The sequence below is a fragment of the Lepisosteus platostomus genome, chromosome 5 (genome assembly GCF_059453375.1).
Source record: "Lepisosteus platostomus isolate fLepPlt1 chromosome 5, fLepPlt1.hap1, whole genome shotgun sequence".
Classification (NCBI taxonomy): domain Eukaryota; kingdom Metazoa; phylum Chordata; class Actinopteri; order Semionotiformes; family Lepisosteidae; genus Lepisosteus; species Lepisosteus platostomus.
In genome coordinates, this window is record NC_142615.1 from 11158263 (window position 1) to 11167706 (window position 9444).

Consider the following 9444-nt stretch of genomic DNA (forward strand, 5'->3'; position numbering starts at 1 on the left):
TCCTGGCACCAACAGGACTGGGACCGCCACCTCCCCCTCGAGCTCTGGGTTTATCGGACCACAGTCCAGGAATCTACCGGGTGTACCCTGGCCTCACTCATGCTGGGCCGGGAAATGCGAACCCTGGTGGACCTGGTCTTCGGCCCGCCTCCCGGAGACGAGTCGGCACCACCAGCTGGACCGGACTACGAGTAGGACCTGCAGCAGCGGATGCGGCGGGTGCACAGCTTTACTCGGACCCATCTGACTCAGGCGGGAGTCCGGCAGAACTACGACCTGCGCTGCAGGGGGCCTGCCTTCCAGCCCTGGGACTTGGTTTGGGTGTACAGCCCGCACCGCCGCAAAGGCCTCAGGCCTTAGCTGGCGCCTTTGTGGGAGGGGGCCGCTGAGGTCCTCGGGGTGGTAGGCAAGGTCTGCTACCGGGGGAGAGTGATGGTTCTGCACCGAGACCGCCTGGCCCCCTACCGGGACCGGGAGGAGGAGCCCCGCGGGGAGGCTCCAGAGGAGCAGCCAGGGCCGGAGCCGGCCGACAATGGGGTGACCGCGGGCCGCCGGCCACCACCGCTTCGTAACAGCCGCTCACGCAGAGATCCACAGCCTTTAGCAGAGTATGAGTATAGCCTGAGGGGGGTGTTCGATGTCGGCGGGACGCCAGACGCTTCAGGTGGGGACAGTGTAACCCCCCTGGCCCGGTGGTGAGGAGGAAGTGCACCTAGGCACTCATGGTACTGTGTAGCCTTATAAGTGTATAGCCTGTTGTTAAGTAATTACCACCCTAACGATGTGAACGTGTTCCATCAGTCTCCTCATGTGTCTGTATGTCCTGTGTTTGGTTTTGTGTGGTTTCGATAAAAGAATAAAGCTGTCGCTTGGTTTACTATCACGTCGCCACTTGACCTTTTCCTGAGGAAACCTGAAAACAGTACAATATTATAGCATGAACCCCTGTTTGTATTATATGTAGTTTTGTTGTTCAAATAAAACGTAAAAGACACAACTTTCCGGATGCGTCTGCTGTAAAAATAAAATGACATCAAGGGTGCTGTACGCAAAGGTCTGAAACCTGCTCCACAGAAGATCTTTATCCAGAGGTGTTAAAGAAGTCGAGATCTCGCCATGAGAGGGGAAGCATCTCAGAAAAAGCAGGTGCAGTCGGTTCCACGGTCATAACGCCACTAAGTCGGGTGACAAGAGCAAAACCCACCCGGCTTCCTCCGGGCAAGTAATGAGACAAAGAGACAGTACACAGTGGGTAGTGTGGCCGAGTGGTCTAAGGCGCTGGTTTAAGGCTCCAGTCTCTTTGGGGGCGTGGGTTTGAATCCCACCGCTGCCAGGTGCTTCTGTCGAGACCCCCTTTCAGCTGGCTTCAGACAAAAGGGAGGGAACTGCTTTTTGGCAGTCTCTCGAGAAACTAAGCAAAGTGTTTAAAGATACTTTCTCAGCTTGACATCAAGGCACAAAACAAAAACCTTCTTGCGTCCTCTCAACCCAAAAGCACTTTGCCACTTTTTGCGTTATGCAGGGAACGACGTCTGCCCAGATCACTTTTGTGTCAATACAAATCGTAGTGTGCCCTCCGTTTAATGTTGGCTGTGCTGGCGTGCTGCTTCTGTCTGTGAAACTTGAATGTTCTGCTTCTTCACACCGAATCGTCGCGGGGGTTGAGCTTGTTAAATCTTTGCGCATAGCGCTCCTTTGGAAGTACTTTGTCCAAGTTCAAAAGCGATCGTGGGATTTACTTCATGCGTTCAAAAAGCATGCCTCGCACGACAGATTTAAATGGGGAATGGAGCCTGCTTCTTGCTGATTTTCCTTTGGTTGCAGTTACAAAGTTGAAAAGTCATCTGTAGAGTGTTTTTTTCCATGCCCATGGCAGTCTTTTAAAGCTGGTAGTAATGGCTGCGAAGGTAATTTTTTATCCTCTTTAAAAGAATAAGGACGGGCTGGGGTGAGCTCCATTTACCACTCTTTCAGCTAACCGCCGAACTCGCGAACTGATTACACTGCAGAGCCACAGGCGCCTCGCTTTTCTCCATTCTATGGGTCAGGGTGAAAAAAAACTTTGCTGGTATTAGCTGGCCTGCTGGGAGCACCTCTTCTTCACTGATAAGCAAGATTTGTGTTTCATCTTTCGCAAGCTGTATAGATTTCTTTCAAAACAAGTTGTTCCAGAAAGGAAACGAACACTTGCATTCACCTGAATTAAAAGGCATGGGATTTGCCCGTAAGGATAAATTATGTACAGTAAGACAGGAAGAATGGCACCGCTGGGAATCGGACCCAGGATATCCTGTTTACTAGACAGGCGCTTTAGCCAACTCAGTCACGGCACCGGCAAAGTGTTGTCCTTTGACAGCCACTTGGACACGTCTCAACTGCTCTGAGACATCTGCGTTCGGTGTGCACCGAGCCTGCTCGCCTTGCTAGTTGCCTCATTTACATGCCATAGCTCCACCACTAAGAGAAAGGATGAGAAATGGCTTTTATCTGGCATTTTTCATGTCAGAGGATCTCAATGTGCTTTCCGTGTACAAGTGGATGTCCAACTCATGTAGCTTAAGACATAGACGACAGTGCTCCACTTAAATCTTGATCTCACAACCCTCGGCATGACTCCGCTGTGTTCTGCTTTAGACAAAGGGGGGAAAAGACTTCTTTCATCACACGTTTTGCACTGTTTACGGTGTTTGCAGTGCTCTTTCTTAAATGAAAACCAGGAATCGGCACCATATGAGGTGAGACTAGATAATGTTGGATCAAGTAGCCTCGCCATTCCATGCGTGACGTGAGCAAAGTGTAATTCCTGTCTTTATAGTGTGCTTGTTAGAGACATAGCTGGCACCCAGAGCGCTTTAAATCCGGGAGTCAGCAGCCCAAGACAAGAGAGTTTCCTTCGTCTATGTTTTTTGCGTGAAGGGGGATACCATGCATGTGCTGCAAACGATCTTAGTATCGAAGTGCGGTCCCACATAACCGATCCGAACAATCTGCTTTACAGAGGAGCACTGCCGGAGCTTATCGTTGGCAAACTGAAGACCAGGCTGACCTCTTCTGTGACTCTTGAACACTGAGTCTCAAGGTTGTGAATTCAAGCTCCACGCTGGCGGGAAATTCCATATGTAATGATCACATTTTCTTGCATGCTAATCAAAAGAAATATTAAGAAACTTTTCCCGATACCAGTTTTTTACAAAAGTAAAGGCACACGGCACATGTGTGCCACATCACGTCCGAGTTTAGTGACAACTACCTCAGAGATTGTAAGCTGGGTAGTTTCAGATCAGATCACTTTTTTTATCAAAGGTTCAAGCAAACCCGAATACTTTTCTAAGAGACATTTCAGAATCCCAGTCAAATCCAGTACGATTGCTGGATCCTTTGAATTCGACTGAACTATAGCACAGATCTGCAGTCCACCATTAGAATACTGTGGGTGTGCTGTATAAGCCATACCGCCCAAAATAGTTCTAAAACAGGAGAAGCATCCTTGTTTAGGGATGTGGTATAAAGTGAAATGGTCTGGGAAGAGTCCTATGTTTGAACAGTTCAAAATAGACGTAAAGGGGTTTTTACGGACTCTTTCGAAATGTAAGAACAAGCTGTGCGGACCTGATCTTTATTTACCTTGTGTAATCGTTTTTCATAAAGTGTAATTGTATTATAGCATGTGCCCCTGACGATTTTCTTGATACGTTATATGTGCTCTTGTTTGTATTGTATGTAGTTTTGTTGTTCAAATAAAACGTAAAAGACACAACTTTCCGGATGCGTCTGCTGTAAAAATAAAATGACATCAAGGGTGCTGTACGCAGAGGTCTGAAACCTGCTCCACAGAAGATCTTTATCCAGAGGTGTTAAAGAAGTCGAGATCTCGCCATGAGAGGGGAAGCATCTCAGAAAAAGCAGGTGCAGTCGGTTCCACGGTAATAACGCCACTAAGTCGGGCGACAAGAGCAAAACCCACCCGGCTTCCTCTGGGCAAGTAATGAGACAAAGAGAGAGTGCACAGCGGGTAGTGTGGCCGAGCGGTCTAAGGCGCAGGATTAAGGCTCCAGTCTCTTTGGGGGTGTGGGCTTGAATCCCACTGCTGCTAGGAGTTTTTGTGTTACAACCACCAAATGGAGCAATGTGTTAAAAGCTACTTTATCAGCTTAACATCAAAGCAGGGAGAAAAAAGTGTTTCTTCTTCTCAACACAAATTATCGTTTCCACCTTCAGCAGGGAAGTTTGTCTACCAAGATCACTTTTGAGTCAGTGCAAATCACAGTGCGCCCTCAATTTTAATGTCGGTTGTGCTCCTTTTTTCTGTGAAACGTTAATGTTCTGCATTTTCAAGTCGAGTCATCCTCAGGGGTAGAGCTGATTATGTCTTTCCGCATAGCGCTCCATCAGAAATAACTTGTCTAAGTTCAAAAGAGATTGTGGGTTTCACTTCAAGCAATCACAAAGCATACCTCACATGTCAGATCTAAATGGGGAATTTGTTGGTTACGAAGCTGAACGTTTTTCCATGTTCTGCTAAAGTATCAACTGGCTTGCCTTTATAAGCAGTCTTGGAAAGATAAGCTGTGCTTCATCTCAGGAAAAATCATCAGTACTGTCATTTTATTCTGTGTGTATGGCCGTTATTTAAAGTATATAAAAATCACGAGTTCATAGACTTATCCAAATATCAACGGCACCTTGTAAACCTGTCATAAGAATTCCTTCAATCCAATAGTTTCACTCCAGGGAAAAGGCAGGGAAACATAGGGAGTTCTTATTTAAAGACAACATCCGTATTGGATTGCATGTAAGCAGGCACCACTCAGAATTCCTAATATGATTTTGAATTCAGTTTTGCAGTGCTTTAGTGCTTTACTACTTTCAGAGAGTCCTTTATTGACCTTGCTGAAGCAGAGAAGCGACATAATCACAATTGTGACCAGTTTTTCTGCATTTCTGGTTAATAATGATTATTATTTTGAATTTTGATTAGTATTTTTCGTAGCATTCTTCCTCAGCTTTTAAGATATTTGGTGAGCAAGAACCACTGAGAATGAGTCTGAATTATTCAAGAACACATATGGTACTGCTGTCCTGTGTACAACTGCTTCGTCCTAATTGAGCTTTTCAGTGTTGAAGAAGACGTTTCCAATTTCGATTGCTGGTTTCAGAGGATGTGCTACAAGATCACAGATTAATTTGAAAAGATTTGGAGATGCATTGGCTGGGATTCAAACCTGGCTCAATTGCATGAAGGCACCTATACTCAGCAACGAGAGGAAAGGAGAAGGGGCCAGAGGTAGTGTGGCTGAATGGTCTAATATGCTGGATTTTAGGCTCCACTCTCTCAGGGGCGTGGGTTTAAATCCCACTACTGCCCAATGTTTTAAGACCTTACTTCCTGTGATTTGTAATATGGTCAGTAAAAGCACTTTATGTAAGTATTTCTTATGTCAGCGCTACAAGTCACTTACTGCTCCACAGGTCCGAGGTTCAATCCCTGGCATCTTCAGGTGTTTTATATTACTGTACTCACATCGCAGTCTTCTGTTGAGTGAGAACTCTTTGATCGTGTTCATAGAGAGCCAGGTTTACCTTCTGAATCTCTTCCGGGATTTCCTGAGAGATCATTCAGCGAGCGAGTCCTCCCTCTGGACTCGGCACTGAGCTGAAAGCTGCATGAATTCCTCACTGTGTGTCCTGTACTGTTACAGGTGGTCCAGCGTAAATGTGCAGCACAGTGACATGAACACCTTGAACTTTTTCTGTATGTGAAGGAAAATGCAAAAGAGTATGAAAAGTATTGATTGTATAAAATATCCATGGTATAACTCGAGAAAAAACTGAAGCCCAAAACAACGACTTTTGATGATTACAAGAAATTCAAGAAACACAACCGTCCGCAGATGGATTTGGACCCTGAACTCTTAAGTTAAAAGAACAAAAGCGAAGTAAACTCTCTTCACTGCCTTATAGTTTGTGAAATAAAACAATTTCTTACTTTCTTAATAATTTCTTACGATTTATATAATTTTAACAGAATCACAATTACAAACATTTGGGGTTAAACTGTTATTCACATACTCTAACGAAGAGAAACGTTATTGTTTTCCGGTGTGTGAGCCCATTTCTCAAAAAATAAAAAAATAAGTTATATAAATTGAATTTTTCTATTTTTTAGGCTTGCATAGTCTTATTCATATTTCAGTTAAACCTTTTCTTCTGTAGTAATTTCATTTAATATTAAAATTAGTCCTGATTTACAATTTTTGGACATGGTTCATCTTAAAGAATTTTGTAATAAGTTTCAGTTTAGGAAAATCGTGCCCAGAAGCTACCAAAACTGGTAATGTTCACATAATGTGTAATGCAATAGCAGCAGTTGGGGTGGGAAAAAAAAGGCATTTCTTGGTATGAATCCTAAAACTTCATAGATGGCGTTCTAGGACTTCTCGCTTCAGATGAAGCTGTCAATACATCACAGATTTCTACTCAATCAATATTAGCAGTGTTATCACTACCGAACACTAAATATAGATCCTGGCAATAATTCATGAGTTGTTTGTTAGAAAATTATTTATGTTTTTTTTTAAACATATTTTCAATACCAGACAAAAAGTCGAAAGTTTCAATTTCATGCAACTGATGAAATCTCTCTTCGATGGAAGTTATAAGTACAGTACATCCAAAATACTGCGGAATCAATCAAATTTACATGTTTCTTGTGGATCCAGAAGATCATTTTGAGACTCAAAACATGCCTGTCTTTTCTTTTTTCGAGGACAAAGGAGTAGCAGCAGGAGTAGAAGTAATGGCAAGAACGTGTTTAGAGTTCAGCACTTCTCATTTCTAATGCAGAGCCATCGACTCGGAAAGCACCGCCCGCGATAAAAGAAATTGCAGAATTGGTCTGTTCATGCTGCCTACACGCTTTGAATTGCTGGCATTTTCTGCAAGCGTTCCTTTTTGAGGGTTCATGAAATTCCTCACATTTGAGCCAACACTAAAATATTTCATTCGGGGTCGCCTAATTCATAGTGCAAACCGAATCTACAGGGGAATGCTGTGGCACATGAAGCCGTTTGTTATTCTGTTGTGAGGTGTGAGAGGCGGAATGCAAATCGAGTTGGTGAATAGAAAATGAAACAGGAGTCACTTCTTGAGCTACGAATTCCAAAAAGTATGAAAACCTGTGCATTTTAACAGTGCAGAATACTCACAAATTGCACTGAGTTGCTTGCTTTCTTCTGCTGCTTTTATATTTCAGTCATTCACTGTAGCACTGGAACAATTCAAGAGAGGTAAAAGCAGAAGCTGTCAGGAGTGGGATTTGAACCTACACCTCCATTTGGAGACCAGAACACCCAAGCCAGCTGGAAAGACACATGTCCTTGAGTCTGGCGCCTTAGACCACTCGGCCACCCTGACAAGCAAAAGCAAGTGGTGTGCTGAATGCACCAGTAGTTGACTAAACTGAGTTTCTTCCCTGAAATTATTTGCTTGCGAAGAGCCAAGTTGCCTTGAATGGATCTTGGAAATCAAATATACGGATGGATTGTTATTCGGTTGTGAGTTTTGAGGGGCGTATTATAAATTGAGTTGGTGAAAAGGCGCTTTTTGTTAGTCTGTCGGGAGGCTGCACAAGGTGTTTAGAGGGAGAACTTCTAAAAGGCAGGCTCTCTATGTTTAACATCAAGAAAGAATTTTTTTTCTCAATGGAAATGCTCTTTGGCGCTTTCAGCTTTACGTAGGGAACAACATCTGAAGAGACCACTTTTGAGCCAGTGCAAATGGTAATGTGCCACCACGTACATTTAATATTGGCTATGGTAGCGAGCTGCTTTTGTTTGTGAAGCTTTTACTTCTTTAAGCTGAATCATCGGCAGGAGTAGCTTATTAAGTCTTTGCTCATTGCGCTCCATCAGAAATACCTTGTCCATGTTCAAAAGAGATCAGGGGATTTACTTCATGCTTTCACATGGCATACCTTACACGAAAGATTTAAATGGGGAATTGATTGTGCTTCTTGATGTTGTTCCTGTGGTTGCCTTGGTTACAATGGTGAACGTTCTTCCACGTTCTGCTAGAGTATCCACTGGGTGGGCTTTATCAATTGGCTCGAATAGGTCATCAGTGCTCCGTCTCCAGAAAAATAATCAGCACTGTCTTTTTTCTGTGCGCATGACCGTCTTTTAAAACATATAAATCACGAGTTCATTGATTTCTCCAAATAACAACAATACATTTTAACCCTTCAATCCAATAGTTTTACTCCAAGTAAAAAGCAGCGCAATATATAGAGAGATGACATTCAAAGATTTCAACGTTCTTATTGGATTGCCTGTATGCAGATATCGCTCAGAATTGCTAATATGATTTTAATTCAGTTTTTCTCTACTACTTTCAGAGTCTTTTATTGACCTTGCTGAAGCAGAGAAGTGACATAATCACAAATGCAACCAGTTGTGCAGCTGTTTCTGGTTAATAATGATTAATGCCCCCCAAAAAAACAGCTCCTTGTATTAAGAGTCCTCCCTCTGGATTCCTCTGAAAGCTGCGCGAATTACTCACTGCGTGTCCTGTACTGTGTAGCACAGTGAGAAGAACGCCTTGAGTTTTTTTCCGTATGTGAAGGAAAATGCAAAAGAGCATGAAAAGTATTGATGGTATAAAATATCCATGGTACAGCTCGAGAAAGAACTGACGGACAAAACAATGACATTTGATGATTAAAAGAGAAACACAACCGTCCGAACATGGGCTTGGATCCTGAACACTTACTTTAAAAGACAAAGCAAAGGTTATAACCTGTCAATGTCTCCATGTCTTACAGTTTATGAAATAACACAATTTCTTACTTTCTTAATAATTTCTTACTATAGATAGATGATTGAATTTTAACAAAATCACAATTAAAAACATTCTGGGTTAAACTGTTATTCACATTCTCTAATAAAGAGAAACGTTAGTGTTTTCCAGTGCGTGAGCTCATTTGTAAAAAAATAACAAATAAAAGTTATATGAATTGAATTTTTCTACTTTTTAGGCTTGCATAGTCTTATTAATATTTCAGTTAAATCTTTTCTTCTGTAGTAATTTCAGTTGATATTATATTAATCCTGATTTACAATTTTTGGACATGGTTCATCTTAAATAATTTGTAATTAGTTTCAGTTTTGGAAAATCACGCCCAGAAGCTACTAAAACTGGTAATGTTTGCATAATGTGTAATGTAATAGTAGCATTTGGGGTGGAAAACAAAGAGTATTTCTTGGTATGAATCCCAAAACTTCATAGGCAGCGTTCTAGGACTTTTTGCTTCAGATAAAGCTGTCAATACATCATAGATTTCTACTCCATCAATATCAGCAGTGTTATCACTACCGAACGCTAAATATAGATCCTGGCAATACTTTGTGAGATCTTCAAAAGAAAATCCAAAATTCTACTGAAGCAATC

General features: G+C 42.6%; 2 non-coding genes across 2 annotated transcripts; one reads left to right on the top strand and one right to left on the bottom strand.

The window, feature by feature from the left end:
- The first annotated feature begins 1251 nt into the window (after positions 1 to 1251).
- Positions 1252 to 1333, top strand: trnal-aag (transfer RNA leucine (anticodon AAG)). The gene has a single exon. It is a non-coding gene; the product is annotated as a tRNA-Leu (tRNA).
- A 5967-nt stretch (positions 1334 to 7300) lies between these two features.
- On the bottom strand, positions 7301 to 7413 carry trnal-caa (transfer RNA leucine (anticodon CAA)). Its single transcript has 2 exons — positions 7376 to 7413; positions 7301 to 7346 (listed from the first exon to the last, which is right to left on the bottom strand). It is a non-coding gene; the product is annotated as a tRNA-Leu (tRNA).
- Between the last annotated feature and the right edge of the window lie 2031 nt (positions 7414 to 9444).